The sequence below is a fragment of the Miniopterus natalensis genome, chromosome 4 (genome assembly GCF_054644295.1).
Source record: "Miniopterus natalensis isolate mMinNat1 chromosome 4, mMinNat1.hap1, whole genome shotgun sequence".
NCBI classification, from domain to species: Eukaryota; Metazoa; Chordata; class Mammalia; order Chiroptera; family Miniopteridae; genus Miniopterus; species Miniopterus natalensis.
Window position 1 is genome coordinate 41,483,707 of NC_142084.1, and position 17,279 is coordinate 41,500,985.

General features: G+C 36.8%; 1 protein-coding gene across 1 annotated transcript in view; it reads right to left on the minus strand.

The window, feature by feature from the left end:
• NR3C2 (nuclear receptor subfamily 3 group C member 2) overlaps nt 1–17,279 on the minus strand; it is a 283,104-nt gene that overhangs the window by 258,070 nt on the left and 7,755 nt on the right. The window lies entirely within an intron of this gene.

A 17,279-nucleotide genomic window follows, 5' to 3' on the forward strand; every position in this document is an offset into this window, starting at 1 on the left:
TGGTTCTACAATCTTAAAGAATCCAGAAGCAGGCAAAACCTGCAAGACGCAGACCAACATTCTGAGGGATGTGTGCAGGGCCCTCCCTCCTCTCTTCCTCCACAATCTTCCTCCTACACCCACCCAGGTTTTCTAGGGCTAGGCTGGAAAGCAAGGCAAACATACTCCTCAAACACAGATCATAAAGAAACAAAACGCCCATGAGCCCAGAATTCTTTACTTCTCTGTGAAAATGGCAGTGCCACCTGGAGGCAAAGAAGATCTTGTTCTCACATTTGAGAGATTATACTCTCAAATGAAATCATTACTGGTGCTCTTTTAATAATTTCTTGTTCTAGAACTAGTACATTCTTATTGTGGAAAACTTGGTAAATACAAGAAAGAAAAATTAACAAAACAATAATTTGATTAGTATTCAGAGATAATCACTACTGATCTGAGGCATTTCCTTCCACGGAGAATGAAACAAACATTTATTTCCTCTGAGAATGAAACACGCATACGTAAATATACACACACAAATTCTGTAAATACAGTTACACATATAATGTTAAGTGAAAAAAAAAAAGGTTTTAATAATTTCCCATTATTACATTTTCTCCATAGAAATGACTGCATAAATTATATAATAATAAAAAATTACCATGATTTGGTTTATCCCCAATTCACTAGGAAAAAGTTATTTAAATTTTTATGTTATGCCAAAACAAACACTATTATACAAATCTTTGTCCACATGCACAGTAATTTCCTGATGATACAATCTTAGAAACTAGACCTTTTGAGGTTCATAATAACAACAATAAAGCAAGCATACTTAGGTATGGCTTACTACAGGCCAAGTACTTTTCTAAGTACTTTGTGTATCATAAGTCAGTAAGTCCTTATAACAATTCTGTTTGGTAAATTCTATTATCTCCATTTCACATATGTGAAAACTGAGGCACAGAGAGGTTAAGTAACTTGCCCAAGGTCACACAGCTAATGAGCAGAAAAGCTGAGATTCATACAAGGCCATCTCGCTGGAGAGTCCGTGCTCTGGAATTACACTACACTACTTCTGATGGCACATGCTGACAAATTGTCTCTGTTTTATACTCCCCCCGCTGACATCTTTCAGACGTATACATCTATCCATCCTTTGTTCTCTTCTCTGAAAATCCGACAGATGAAATATGCTATCTAATTGTCTTAATTTCCATCATTCTATCTACTAGCATGACTAAACAGTTCAGAAGTTCTCATACCCCATCTGTATTTGCTTTTCTATATTCTTTGTATTTGCGTTTCTATGTTCATGTTATTTGCCTTTTTCCTCCCACTCCTACTGGAAGTCTTCATGGTTTTCTTATTGATTTGCATTAGCTCTTTATATTACCTAGAGCTAATTAACCTAATCTCTCTAATAATTTCTCATCTTTTATCCTAATTTTATTTGGCATACAGGTAGTTTGAATTTTTATATAATCGAAATTTTGAGTTTATGTGTGTGTGCTTTCTTCCACTGCTCCAGTCTTACAAACTACTTCTCTACCCAGGAGTCAGATATGTGTTCAACTAAATGTTTTTCTAGATTGAGCTTCTCTTTAAGCCATCTGGAAATTATCCGGTGTATGGTGTTGGCATTAAATCTTAAACAGTGGAACTGTAAGGACTTGATATTATAGATGGTTTTACATAATATGTTTTTATCCTCATGTAGTTTTTAGACAAGATGGCAACATATGCTGATTTATTACAACAGAATTACTCAATCTGAGGAGAAGTCAAAATCTAAGACACTTCTATCTGGTAATAGCCACATCAAAACCTCTCAAACATGAAAGTTATTCTTACCTTTGTAAACTCTCAGACTAAAAGCTGCCATGGGCCTTCCCTGAACAGTAATTCTAACCCAATGTTTAACAATAATGGGAAGTCATCAGATTTTTCATAGCTGATCTAAATCTCCAACAGGGTTTCTTCTTGTTTTGTTTTTTTCCTGCTGTCCAAAGAAGACAGTAACTCTATATTTGGTATCATCAGCTTAATAGTTCTTACATTTGAAAAGCATTATTACAGTTAGCGATTTTTAACTGTGTGGAGGAGGGGAAGGGATTTTTGACATTTTTACTGACCGCTTAGGCCTTCAGTAACCAGACTACCATACAACAGGGTGTGATCCTATGTGTCAAGTAATTTGTTAATAAAAATAATGACAAAGACGTTTGTGAATTATTTCCTTTGAAAACAGAAACACTGAACAGGTTCATGATTCTTCCTATAATACAGCCACTCACTCATTTGCATTCTGAAGTTTTCTCAAGTGGGAGAAGAAGTGGGAGTTGAAACCATCGCAGTGTATCACTGTGCAGCCCACCTTATCTATGCTACAGCCCATAATAAACAACTCTTAGTGAATAATATTTTTATGCCAAGTATTGATTTTTATGAATATCACCAAAACAAAAAGCTCGTGGTGCTATTTGCTTTACTGCCCACACACACATACCCACGCAATGCTGCTTTTAAATCAAATCTGCCATGGAGTATGCGATATATACAAATATTAAGCTTCATTTGTACTGTCCTAAAAGAGTTGAGAATCACTAAACCACCTTCATAATAATCTCTGTTTGTGGAATTTAGAGAAGAATGGAGTTCACAATTAAGGATCTCATGAGGGCACAAAGAATTAGAGGGATTTCCTCTCTCTTAAATAATGTTAGTTTTGTGGCCGAATTTATTAAATCTGCATTGCTAATTCTTTTCATGATGGAATCTCTTAGGTCATACATTCATATGAGTAATTATTTATCCATATAGTTCCTATTCCTCTATTTTAATTCTAGGTGAAAGTAATAATAAAAATCAAGAATAATAAGAACTAAGATTTTCACTGAACACTCACTATATGTGCTTTATATGGATTAGCTCAGATGAGTTTCCCAATAGCTACAGGAGGTAAGGACTATTATTGTCACTATTTTAAAGATGTGGAAACTCATTGCTAGAGAGATCAAGGAACTTGCCCAGGGTCATACAACAAGCAAGCGGAAGTGTGACCCCAAAGCTGACGTTCCTATCCATCACCATTCTCTTATATATTTTATTTCTTATATTTTCTCCAATTTACCAAGATTAGTCTGACTTCTGATTATATCCTTCCTAAAAAAAATGCTGTCTCTACCTGTCAATATCTCTGAGCTTACTGAGCCTCATCTTTTTCAACTTATCCGATATTAACAATCAGATCAACTGAAATCTCTGGCCTGTTTCTACGAGCCGCAGAGCATTCTCCAGTTCATGGGACTTACCGCAAGGTAAGATGACGTGACCAAAGGTATAACCCAGCACTACTGTTGAACAAACTCTTCAGATTGCACTTTCAACGATAAATGTTCTATTGGTAGTGGATCACTACTGTCCTTTTATGTAGTTATATAGTTATAATTTTAATAATGGCCGAGATGAGTGGTGGTTCTTAACCTGGAGTCCATGGGTTTGTGAAATGATCCATCAACCTTCTGAAGCCATATGCAAAATTATGTGTAAGTACTTATGTATATAATACTGGTGAGCAGGTATATAACTTCATTTTCTTAGTAATTCTCAAACACTAAGAAAATATCTTTGTAGCAAGAATGGCAGAAGCTCTCAATGACAGGCCAAAGAAAATACTGGAACAGACACCTCTTCGGGGCTCCTAGGTGGACAATGATAAACAGCTCTGGGTGGTCTAGGGACCTGTTTATTAATGGGGTCAATTCAATGAGCCTTTTAGAGTTATATTAATGCCAATTTTCCCTACATATCAGAGAATGAGACCGAATCTGCAGTATACTGTTCTTGGAACACATTCTGTCTACTACTAAGGTTTCTCATCATTACAGCATCTGTAAATGTACTCCACAAAATAGACTATCAGATCTTCCTCCCTTCTGAGAAAAAAAAAAAGAAAAAAAAAAGGCCGCATTAACCTTTTCCAATCATCAGTTTTCCATCTCCTCAAATTCTCAGTATTACTAGGTAGTTCACTTCAATGATAGTAAAAATTCTTATGAATGACAATGCTTAGAGAATCAAGCATTGGGGTCAATGTTTCTGTTTAAATAAGGAATAATTAATAAACAACTACATGATCAGTTTTTGAAACTACTAATAGAGTACAGAGTTTGTTTGCTGAGAACACTTTGGAGAAACATCTTCCTGCGTTCTCAGTCCACAGGACTGGGTGAGGCCAAACACCCCCACCCCACGCGCATACATGTACACACATACACCATCTCTGACTTGGATGTGAGACCCAAGTCAGACCAATTAGAATCTATTAAGAAAGTGGCTATTCCTTTCACCAGGATCAATGACTAATGAAAAGACAAGCCCAAAGTGATACTGGCCATACCTCCTAGAACCAAAGTTGAACAGAAAGACAAAAGCTCCAATAGAAAGACAAAGAAATTTATGACACTACCATTTGAAACCTGGGATCTAGCCAAGCCTGAGGTTTGCCCCTTGAATTTCTCCCATTTTTGAGCCAAGAAATTCTGTTTTGTTTAAGCTAGTATGAGATGATTTTCTGTGCTGTTTACAAACCAAGAGTTCTGACTAACCACATTCAATTCAGTTATGGCCATCATGTAATTTTATTAATGAAAGTAATAATTAATTTCTAAGTATTCCCTCCCCATGTTCTCAAAACATTATTTGGTACATCCAGAAAAACACTTACCAAAATCTACTTTGCAATGAGATCTTGGCTGTATCTAGACTGGGTGTCCTAAACGATGAGAAATTTCTCATCCTTGCTGACCACATACCCAGAACGATGCTTTGACAGGATCAAGAGCTTAATAAATGCTTGTTGAATAAAAGTCAGTATTAAACACAGCGTGTATATGAGATTGTACTTATTAGACAGTGCAGAAGTGTCAAAGCCAAGCATGACCTGGTCTCTGCTGGACTTTTAGTACACCTAGGTATATTTTATTGTGTATCAAATTTCATAAATGCAAGGCACTCCCATTTTTATTAGGATTAAGTGCTATTTTTATTGTGATAAAATACATATAACATAAAATTTACTATATTAACCATTTTTTAATTGTACAATTAAGTGGCATTAAGTAAATTCACACTATTGTGCAACCACCACCACCATCCATCTCTAGAATTTTCTCAGATTAAGTGGTTTAATGTCCATGTTGTTTTAGATTCCAGGGAGTTGAGTAAATAGAATTGGTATTTCATTAGGTTATTTATAGGTAGTAGTGCATTAAAACTCTCCACATTTCCTGTCTTATAATCATGCATCTCTGTCCTCTCTTAAACTGAGGACAGGAAAGGGCATCCCCTCTTTTAAAACTAAGCAATTGAAACATCATAGCATGACAAGCAAACTTTTATCATTCTTCACTGATGAAGGGCCTTGAATAACTCAGTCAGCATGCGCACCATCAGCCACATGTCTAGAAGAGACTAACTGTGCACAGATTCTGATGTATTCGTGAAAACTTACACATTTTTCCTCATTAAGTAAAACACTGTTTTTTAAAACAACTTGTCATAATGTCTACTGTCCTTAAAACCCTCAAAATACTCAATCTGATCATTTCTGTGAGGGTAGTACTGGCAAGAATTATATTTGTTAAGCACATTTCATCATTGTTATAAAATCACACAGGCTAGGCCATGTTTACAGTTAGATTTCTAGTCTTCTCTTCTTCCATTCTATGGTACTGGCAACAAATCCATCCTTCAAAAATGGCACAGTTCACATAAGTATACTTGAACATTAGCTCAAAAACAGGAGGGTCCCTGCTAATGGACATCGAAGAGCCACCATGGACCTAAGTGTTTCAGAAGTCATAGGAATGTAAGAGCTATCAGCTTCAAATTTTCACCATGAAAGGTTGCTGTGTTTATAACTCCACCTTCCCCTTCTATAAGCATCTGTTAATTTCTTCAGTTCTCTTAAAAAAAAAACACAGTATTTAAGAGGGAAGGAGGGAGAATGCTGTTTTCACCTGAATCATAGCAACCAAGGCTGGGTCCATATCCAGAAAATTATCATATTTCTATTACATATAGAAAACTAAAAATGCTTCCAGAAGTCCCAAAGGAATACCTTAATGTACACTTAACCTTAACTGCATCAGAAAATAACAGAGAAATGGAGGAAAAAACACTTTAAATTGTATGACCATAAGTTCTTCACTAATACCTTCACATTTCCAAGAACGAAAGCCTCTCTGAACATGATCCCCATTTAAAAAATACAGTGAGAGCCCAGCCAGTGTGACTCAGTGGTTGAGCATCGACCCATGAACCAGGAGGTCACAGTTCGATTCCCAGTCAGGACACATGTCCTGGTTGCAAGCTTGAACCTCAGTAGGGGGTGTGTGGAGGAGGCAGCTGATCGATGATTCTCTCTCATCACTGATGTTTCTATCGATCTCTCCCTTTCCTCCTCTCTCTGAAATCAATAAAAACATATTTTAAAAAAATACAGTGAGAATCTAAACGTAATAAATTAAAGAGTATCTACTCCCATTACATCTCAAAACTCTCAAACTTTGCACTTGGAATTTCTTCTCAAACTTATCAGGTAAAAAGTATGTTTTAGGCAATTACAAACTATACATGTGATGGAAGAAAATAAGCCCAGTTCCACTTTTGGAAAGAACACAATGGATTCAAACACCAGTTACTGGAAGACACAATAAAGGGGCTTCCAAACAAGCTGAGATTCTGACCCCTTCCCTGTGCATGCATATCAGAACTCCATATGTCACTATGTCTAATTCATTTCCATAATCATTCACCAGTTTGCCTTCCAATTTTGTCAAACCAGAACTTGGTTCTTCCTGTTTCCATTTCCCGGGGGACATTTTTTCCAAAGTCTAATATAAAGTTCTATTTTGGTATCAAAATTACCAAGCTTTACCTTAATCCAAATAACAAAATGATCTCACTTATTTTCTCTTAGAGTCATACTTAGCTTAAGTTTTTCTCCTTATTACTATGAAACTGCATTTTTCTTCCCTCCAACTCCTTGGCAATCTACTATTTGTGGGCTGTTAGCACACATGACTTAGTGTAATAGTGGAAAAGGAACAGGCTTTGGGTCAAGTACTCTGGCATTCAATTCTTTCTTTCTTAAAAATGTCTCCAATATCGATCCCTTGCCCACCACTCCAACCACTCAGGCCCTTATCCACTCAGCCTGAATTACCAATATGATAGCTCTTCGGCTGCATTTTCGGTTTGTCACTATTTCTAATCTCCCTTACCAGATTGACCTTTCTGCCCTTTTATGTCATTCACTGCCTTTAAAAAGTCATTAATGGGGCTATATTAAAAGTGCCAAACACATCTTATTAGCACTCACAGATTTCTATAGATTTCCCCAACTACCATTAAACCCCTCCAAGCTGATGTCTCTCGCCCTCTGTCCACACACCTGACCTGTGCTCTGACTTATTCCTCTAATGCCTCTCTACTGTTCACTACACACCACCAATCTTCAGATGTCAATGGAAATCTCAGCTCCACATGAAGCTTTCCTTGACTAGTCTAGCCCACATGGAACTCTTCCTTTTCCAATCTCTGGAAAGAGTTTTCATCTGCATCCCACGGCCAAACACATGATTAGGGAACAATTACAAAGAAGGCTGTCCGCACTCACGCACGTCACCTCCCCCTAGATGGGGTACAGCGGGACATTTGGGTTGTTCCACATTCATGTGGTTTGTTCACCCACATTAAGAGGACAGTAGGTGCTAAATAATTTCAAAATTACCTATTATTTTTCCCTCTGTGAATACTGAATATTAAGTAGCTACTTTTCTTTTAGTTCAAGGTCATAAATCAAAAAGCTTAAATTAAAATACACTGATAAGAGAACTCAAAAAGAGGAAAACCACCCAATAAAAACGAGCGAAAGAATTAATATGCATGAAAATGCGGCATATAGATGACAAGTTAAGTGCATGAAAAGATATTTAGTATTATTTGGGCATTAAAGAAATGCCAATTTAAACCATAATGAGATATCACTGTACAGCTATTATAATGTCTAAAATTAAAAAGACGGACCCTCTCAAGTGTCAGCAAGGACTTAACAGCGAGAACTCTCACATACTGCTGCTGCAAATGTAAAATGGTACATTTTGGAAAACAGTTTGACAGCTTCTTAAAAATGAAACCTACACCTATCATAAGATCTGGCTATTCCACTTGTAAGTATTTACTGAAGAAAAACAAAGCGTTGTCCATACGGAGATTATATGTAAATATTTACATAGCCAAAAAACGGGGGAAAAACAAATGTCCATCAGCAGGGGAAGAGATGAAAGGAGCCAGAATCAAAAGGCTACATAAAGTATTTCATTTGTAGGACAATCTAGAAAAAACAGAACCACAGAGGTGGGGGAACATGTAAATGGTCATGAGGGTTTGGGGGTGAGAAAGGTTGCCTATGACGGGGCAACATAGGGAATTTTGAGGGTGATAGAACTGTTTTGTTTTAAATGGGTGGTGATTATGTGACTATGCATTTGGCAAAGTTCATAGAATTACACATCTAAAAGAGTGAATTTTACAGTTTGTAAATTAAACATAAATAAATGACCTCATAATAAAGACTAAGAATATGTCGCCATTTAGCTTGGCATACACCAATACACACTATTACGTTGAGATCAGAAAAAGCAAGAACAGCATCTGTTGATTATTTTGTGACAATCCTAAAAATATGCCGATTTTTTACTAAACTCAGTAGAACTCTCATTGTTATTTAAAAATAATTTTATTAATCTTACACAATCACCTACACTTATCTAGTCACCCCAGGTACATACCTGCCCCCAAATAACCAATTCATTCATTCATTCAGTCAGTCAGTCAGGGTTTACTGAACATCAACGATGTACCTGGCACTGTTTGAGGGATGGTAAATGTACGCTGGTAAATAGGACAGATGAGGTCCTTACCCTCGGGAAGTTTACATTCTAATTAGGGGAGTGTAAATAAACGGAGGTGATTTCTGTTAGGCATGTGCTACGAAGACAACAGAAGTGGGTGATGTGTTAGAAGGTGGGGGTGTAACCACTATAAATAGAATGGTCAAGGAAGACCTCTTTGAGAAAGGGATGTTAGAGAAAATCATAAGTGACAAGAAGGGGCAGGAAACCAAAATCTGGAAGCACAGATTTCTTAGCAGAGGGAACAGTAAGGTACAGAAGCCCCCAGAAGAAAGGGGGTGCAGTTCATCTGAATCACAGATAGGTCAAAGTGGGGCATGAGCCAGGAGGAAACAGGTACCACATCTGGGCGGGAGCCTGATAAGTTAGTTAGTGCTTTACAAACCCTAAGTCAGTCCACTTTATACTGCTTGCAATGAGAAGTAGCCAGAGGGCTTTATATCGGCCACATAATCTGATTTATGTTTTTAAAGGAACCATGTGGCTGCCTGTGTTTTTAGGACATTCCGTTTTCTTCTCAAACTTGAGTTTTGTACAGTCATTTATTTACCTGAGCTACGTGGCCTTAGGCAAATCACATATGTACTTTCTGATCTTCGGTTTCCATATCTGATACTGCGACACTAGCTGCCATCAACTGCTTACACTCATTGGATCAATCTGGCAGTAAAGATCTGCCTCTAAGGCTAACTGAAGTCTCATTTCTATTCTCACCTTCCTGGGACACAGCCCATCAATTATCTTCCCTCCCTCTTACATTTTCAATGTCAGGTTCGGCACAGGCCCACTGCCCTCTTCCCTGTCCAACAGAACCCTTACTCCGATCCTGCGGTTGCTGCGATACCATCTCTTCCCTCGACCCCCTTTCTCTTTACCACCAAACACATGCCTACCAAGAGCAAACACCATGCCCACAGCCCCCAAGCCTTGCCTCTTCTTTGCTGAGTCCTTAGCTAAGCACAGTCTGATCCCTGTTCTCACCACTGGACAGAATTGCTTCTTGAAAATCATCGGCACCCATCTGTCATCAATGATTCCATCTAACTCCTCGTCTTTCCAGCCCTATCATGGGGTGTTGAAACGCCATCTCCTACTGGAAGGAAAGGAAAATGTAACAGACTGAAGGGCAGGATTCTTGCTCCCCATGCTCTTACTGTTTTATAGGATAGTGGAAAAGGCATGTTAATCTCTCTGGGCCTTAATTTCAGAATCTGTACCCACAGAGGGCAGGGCTTAGAGAGCCCCTAAGAGCCCTTCTAATTTGGAAAAGATTCTTCCCTGTGGCATCCATGACTTGGCAAAATCTTGATTCTCTCTAAACAACTCTCTGTCTCTTCTATTAGGATGTATTGTTCATCTTCTAAATGGGTTCTCTTCCTCCAAATTCCTAGCAAAATGCACTTTAAACTATACCTGAGTCACTATACACATTCTCTGCCTGGGCAAAAGTACCCACATTGACCCCCCTCAATTGCCACTTCTAAGAAGAGGCCTCTCACGTCTCCAGAACAGCATTTCCACCTATATGGAGAATCCTTCCAATCAGAGAGTCTGGAACTTAGAACTCCTATAACCAAGGGAAATCACCACTTCTTCTTGATCTCTGCATAGCTCTTAATTGTACATCATTATCCATGATAATCAAGCTCACAATATGTGAGTTTTCCACTAATTTTACATATACTTTACTCTCCACTTCTACTCAGATATCAACTCCTCTCCTTCCTCAACAATTTAGTGCTAAAGCCATTAAGGCAAGACACAAGTGATCCAAGTGGACGCGTAATGGTGCAAAGGGAAATCACTCGTCACCTAGCAGGAAGCAATGAGAAGAATGCAGCCTCACGTTGGTGATATTCCTGCCCAAACTGCTTCACCTAAATCTAACCCTGAGGAAACATGCGATAAACCCAGACGAAGGGACTTTTTTAGTAAATAACTAGCCTTTGATCTTTGAAAGTGTTGTCAAGTATTGAAATCAAGAAAAGACTGAGGAACTGTCCAGACTGAGGGAGACTAAAGAGACATGAAAACTAAGCACAAGACGCAATTCTGAATGGGATCCTTTAGCTAGAAAAGCCTTTATTGGGACAACTGGCAAAACCATAATGATGTCTATGAAGTAGATGTTAATTTCTTGACTCTGATAGTTTTATTGTGGTTATGTGGGAGAATGTCCTTATTTATAGTTCTTTTTAATGGACTTTCAATTTTTCTGTGTGCGATTATTAAGGTTTTTATATGAAAATCCACTCCTACAAAGGCTTCTTCTGTAATCTCTCACATCTGTCTCCTTTTTCCACCCCCAACATCCTGCTCCAGAGAAGCAGGTTCCCATCCTACTGGGTTGTTGCCATAACTTCTTAACAAGGCTCTTTCTGCTCAGATCCACCCCACCACCGCTGCCTAATTAAGGTCTTTCCAAAGTGCACTTCAGCTCATGCCACTTCCCGTTCCAACATTTCAATAGCTCCTCATTATCCACCATTAAGTACAAATTTCTTAGTGTGACTTTCAAGTTCCATGCCCTTTTAGTTCCAACTAACCTCTTCCAGGCTTTCTTCCCCTCAACCTCCTCCATCACAGCCAACCACACAACACAGCTGGACGCTCAGTGTTTTCTGCCCATCTCCAGGGTTCTGCTCAAATAACTCCCTCCACCGGGAAGTGCCCCACCCCCAACCCCTGCACATTTCTCAAGACTAAGTTTAAACACAACCACTTCCCTTCTCCCCATTTTCCAAGACTTGCCTAGACAGCCTTTGCCTATCAGAATACCCAGAGTTGATTTTGCCCATTACAAACATGTCATTCAGTTTTAGGTGGCAATTTTTGTACATTTGTCTCAACAACTCCTAATATACAGGGTGGGGGCGAAAGTAGGCTTACAGTGGGAGTACATGAAACAAAGAGTTTATTATTGTATTATTATTAATTACTGTACCATTTTCCATAGGAACAACTGTCAACCTACTTTTGTATAAGGTGAGGTTAAATACCAACAAAGCAGTCATCATTAGGAGAATTAAGCTATAGCCACAGTTATGAATTCAGATCCCAAGTCATTATCTCACTCTCTCACTAGGGTATTAACTTTTTAAGTATTCAAATTACCTTTTGTTTTTCATCTTTACTACCTGAGACTAGAGTTTTCTATTTCTTGCATAAAATACAAGCAATTTCTACCTCTTTTCTACATGAAATTTTGGCCTTGGCTATACCACTAATCATAAATCCAGAGGTTTACAGAATATCAATTAAGTAACACACTCTTATATGTATTACATTTTAGCTTCATCAATACCTTACCAAAAAAAAAAAAAAAAAAAAAAAAAACAAAATAACTCCTAAAACTGAAAACAAAACCTGTACTTGACAAGTTTAATACTAGAAATTCTAAAGTTTAAGATGAAGACATTATCCACTTAACATACTTATATTTCCTGGACTTTCATTAATAATTTTATAAAAAGGTCCACAAAAAAATACAATTTAATGGCTTATATTTAAACATAATCAAAAAGCCAATATTTTCATCTTGATTTGAATTTAGTAAATGAAATAATAAATTAGCAGCAGAGCTGAAATTTTATCAGTAGGTGAGTGATAGGAACCTACAGCAACAGTTGAAAGCCTAGGGAAAAAAGTATTATTTCAGAGAAAAAAAATTAATGATATCAAAGCACTAAGGGGAAGTGAAGCGTTACTCCTAAGTTACAGTGATCAATATAGTGTCTGCTATAGAAAAGGTGAGACACACCCAGAATTTCAATATTGCAAAAGGCATAATCAATAATCAATAAATGTCAGGTCCTAGTTTCAGCGTGTCGATAGTGTGGAAACTGTCTGAAGTTGAATACTTTGAGTTGATTTATCTGAAACCATGACTTTTATCAACTTTTTAAGGTATGAAGTAAACAGTTCAAAGTGTACTAATATTTTAGATGATAAAAAGTAGACATACTAACGTATAAATCAAGAATACTTGTGATGTCAAAAACAAAATGCATAAAAGCACACTATACATAGTGATTTGTAGATTAAAAACCAGTAAGGTTTGTGTGGGGGTTTTTTTTAAATAAAATTATCATCACTCTCACCAGAAATACCACAGGTGAATGAAAGGGAATGAATCATCAGGAGAGGCAAGTCTCATTTGGAGATCATTTCTAAAAATATTTAGAATACTAACCTAGAGGAATTCTAGGGACACTAGCAACTTCAAAATCAAAATATTATGAGACAAATAATAATAAAAAGAAAATTCCATGTTTTCATTTTCAAATGACCTATGTAATTCTGTAATGGATTTATTTGTTACAACAAGCACTAATAATCAATCAATCTCTCCCCTTACCCCAAAACCCATCAATCTTTCATCCTATGCATTACAAAGATAGTTACAGCTCAAGGGTTTACTCAGAAAGTTTACTAAGAGACAGGGAAAACTCTGTGACAAACACCTTGAATTCTGAAGATGTTGGTTTATTATAGAAAGTGAGTTTCAAAAAACTTTAGGGACATTTGAAAAATAAAAAAATAAGTGTAGGTTATTTACTAAATTGTTTCACTCTACCATGAAAAAAAATGCAGCATATATTAAGATAAATACTTGATTGCTTGTCTTGAAACCTACCAGAATATGCCCTTTGAAAGAGTGAACTTTACATCCAAAAGTCTAAGTCTATCTTAGTATAGTGTTATGATGCTATCAAAGTGACTACCCCTATCACCAAAAACACCCAATGTTATGTCAACAGAAAAACCTGTTTCCAAAAGGAATGGTGTAAATTAAAAGACCAAGAAATTCAGAGTGTCAAACTTTGCAAAAGGAAAGATCTGATTTAAAAACTCTGCTTTTCAAAGTAAAATTATAGACCATGCCTACTTGCTTTTACTTTTAAATGTACATGATTTTTCTATCTGGACTACCCTGGAAACTACAGAGCTAGCCTTGGTGATTAAAACATACTTGAAACCACATTAGCAAATATGTTAAGGGATGCAGACCCTTAGGGAGCATCTAGTTCAAGTTGTTCTCTTTAAAATAAAGAAACTGAGGCTGTGAGAAATCATGACTCGCTCAAGGTTACAGCTCTGTTTGTGTCCAAGCTCTACAGGGGAAAGCCAATCTACATGCCACAGGCAGGTCCAGTGTCCATCCTAAGAGCTTTACATTCAGCTTTTGCCATAATTTACTTTACAATGTGGCGCTCAGACAATCCAGTCACTGGAAATGATTAACAGATAGATGACTTCCGTCACCACTCTCACAGACTGCCCAGAGCCTGAAAAGACAGCAACATGCACTTCCCAGCCATGACTCATTTTTCTCAGCTTGAAAAACTAATCTAGATGAGAATCATCTTTCTTATTTGAATAGGGCGCTCCTTCCTGGGCATAACCGTCAGTAAGGCTAACACAAATAAAGTAGTATCTTTTTTCTTCGTTAACAGCTATTGCATCGATAGAACAGCATATGCCAGCAATTCTCAACTTTTGAGTCTCAAGATACCTTTCGCCTCCTGAAATGTACTGAGGATACCAAAGAGCTTCAGTTTATATGAATTATACCTACTGATATTTACATTTTTTAGAAATTATAAATTTATTTTACATTATTTAAAAAGAAGCCATTACATATTAACAAACATATCTTATGTAAAAATAGCTGTATTTTCCAGAATGAAAACTCTTGTAAGATAGGCCCTGTTTTACATTTTTGCAAGTCTGTTGCCTCACCTAATAGAAGACAGCTGGATTTTCATATCTACTTCTGCATTCAATATGCAGTGATGTGACATGTTTTGACTCCAGTATATAAAGAAAATCTGGGCCCCCCAGATATGATGTTGGAAAAAGGAGGAGCATTTAAATGGTCTTTTCAGATAAGTGCAGATAAGACTCTTTGATACCACACTGAAAACTGACAGTAAGTAGTGTCTTAAAAGTTAGTTGCCATATGGAATCTGAAAGCATTATCCATGAGCTTTTCATACACTATTCCATTAAAACTCATTGGTCTATCTTCCATCTTCAGTGGATCTTTTTCCGATGCATAATTTTTGACTTCGTAAGTCCCCACCCCATGAGGTCTCAGGAATCTCAAACTGTATTTTGAGATCTACTAGAAAACAGTTTAATATAGAGTTCAATGAAAAGATAAAGATGTTATAAAACCTCCAGGGGTTACACACTACCTTGATTCTTTACAACCTTTAATTCATTAATTTATTCAACAGTTCCTGGAATGGGGAATCATCATTATAAATTATGAAACAGGCAAAAATGTTGGATTTTGGTCCAACGGACACAAAATAAGAGGCCAATAATGAAGCTTGGATGAGGTTAAATTAAATATTAGAACATATAGACTACAATCTAGAAAAAGATCTAAGTATCTTCTGATCTTTGAGCCTTTATGCTGAGAAGGATGACCAAAACAGATAGATCTGGATAATATTCCCGAGGAAAAGCTGTAAAGAATCTATAAGAGACTTCGAATAACATTAGAGCTTTGATATTAAATTTTTTGGAAAACCTATATTAACTGGTACAATACCAGCGTATATGTAAACAAAACGAATCCCCTGACTGCTAACACATATATAGAGCATGTTGGAATACTCAGACACCAGACAACGCCTCCAGTGCCCACAAAAGCAAGGGAAGTTCAAGGTCACTGATTCTCATTAATATGTTTAAGGCTAGACCATCAGGAGGTGCTTCATGAGTCAACTAAAAAAGCATAAACAGAAATGCAGTAGCAAATGTACGGCGCCCAATCACAAGATTTTTAATCAGAGTGGAATTTAATCATAAGAATTACTGACAAATACTTCTTTTAACTATGTACATAATACTTCTTTACAATTATTTTCTTGAATTTCTTATAACGAAGAAAAAGAAAACTAAAGAAATGGAAACTAAAGATTGTGAAAAACCCTTAAGATGTAATTAAATTGGCAGCCATGGCTAAAATGTACAGAACGTATGCTACATACCATGTGACAGTCAAAGTGCTTCTCATAAATTAACTCAGTTGTCTTAACTGCTTTTCAGATGGGTACTATTTAATCCCCTTTTTACAGATAAGAAAACTACAGCCCAGAGAGGTAAAGGGAGGTGCACAGAGACATGAAGCAATTAAGTGGTACAGCTGGGATTTCAACCAGGGAAGCCATACTCTTAACTATGAGGCCACACTCCCTCATACTAACTCACTAAAAGTGACATCACTTACCAAAATATCTACAATATGTACAAAATTTCCTTCTCTAAAGGTAAATCAGATCACTAATAGCAGGGCAGTCGCCGAGTTCGGTTCCGATGAAAGCTAGAGGCTGTGTCCTGACGCCTGTTGGAGTTCAGAGTTTGAGAGAGAGAGGCAGCACTAAAACGTAAGAACGCGTCTTTTATGGAATGTCTGCTTCCATAAAAGCAAGAGGAGTCAGGTTTGAGTCAATGATGAGGAAAAGAATCCACAAGTTAAAGTTTTGCTCTTGGTTTGGCAAAAGAAACCTAAACGGAAGGAGAAAGATACAGGAACACACATAAATCCTGTAGCCTAGACATATTACCCACAAAATTATTTTCTAAGGAAAATATTCATATATTCCTAGGCGCCAAAAGAATAAACTATATCTAAGAATCTATTCTTTATATGTCCAATAAAGGAATCATTTATTACAACCATGTAATAAAAATAGTACTGAAGCAAAGTCCAATGCAAGCATTCATTATATAACTTAGAACCACCTTTCGTCATACCTAAAATCTTTTCCTTGTTTTTATAAATATATACAGTATGCTATCTACAACAAGGAAAGCCAGGAGATATTTTACAGTAAGTTATGTATGTCTTCTTGCAGATCTTAAAAGTTACAAATATACCAATTCAAAACTGCATTGACATATTTCACTTCCAATAGGAGTAAGAAAGCAAGACTGTCCACTTAGTCATTTTAGCTGTGCTGAGTCTTTAAAAGCCCTCAAAATGTTAAGGAAATGGTTTATTTATATTGAAAACCACAACTTACATACAATTAACCTCACTGGGAAAGGACAAGGAGAGTGGGGAGCCTGTGGGTGACAGATTTGGGGTTCAATTTCATTTTTCACAGTCAATGAAGTGATTAATAAAGAAAGCTAAGAAAAAGAAAAAAAGGGAAGACTAAAACAACAAAGAAACTAATTTAAAGCAATATTAGTGAACCAGTATCCAGCAAAAGTAAAAAAAAAAAATAAATATATCTGGCACTAGTCTACTAAAGTAAACCTAGATACACACAGCAAAAAACAAACTTTTTCCAAATA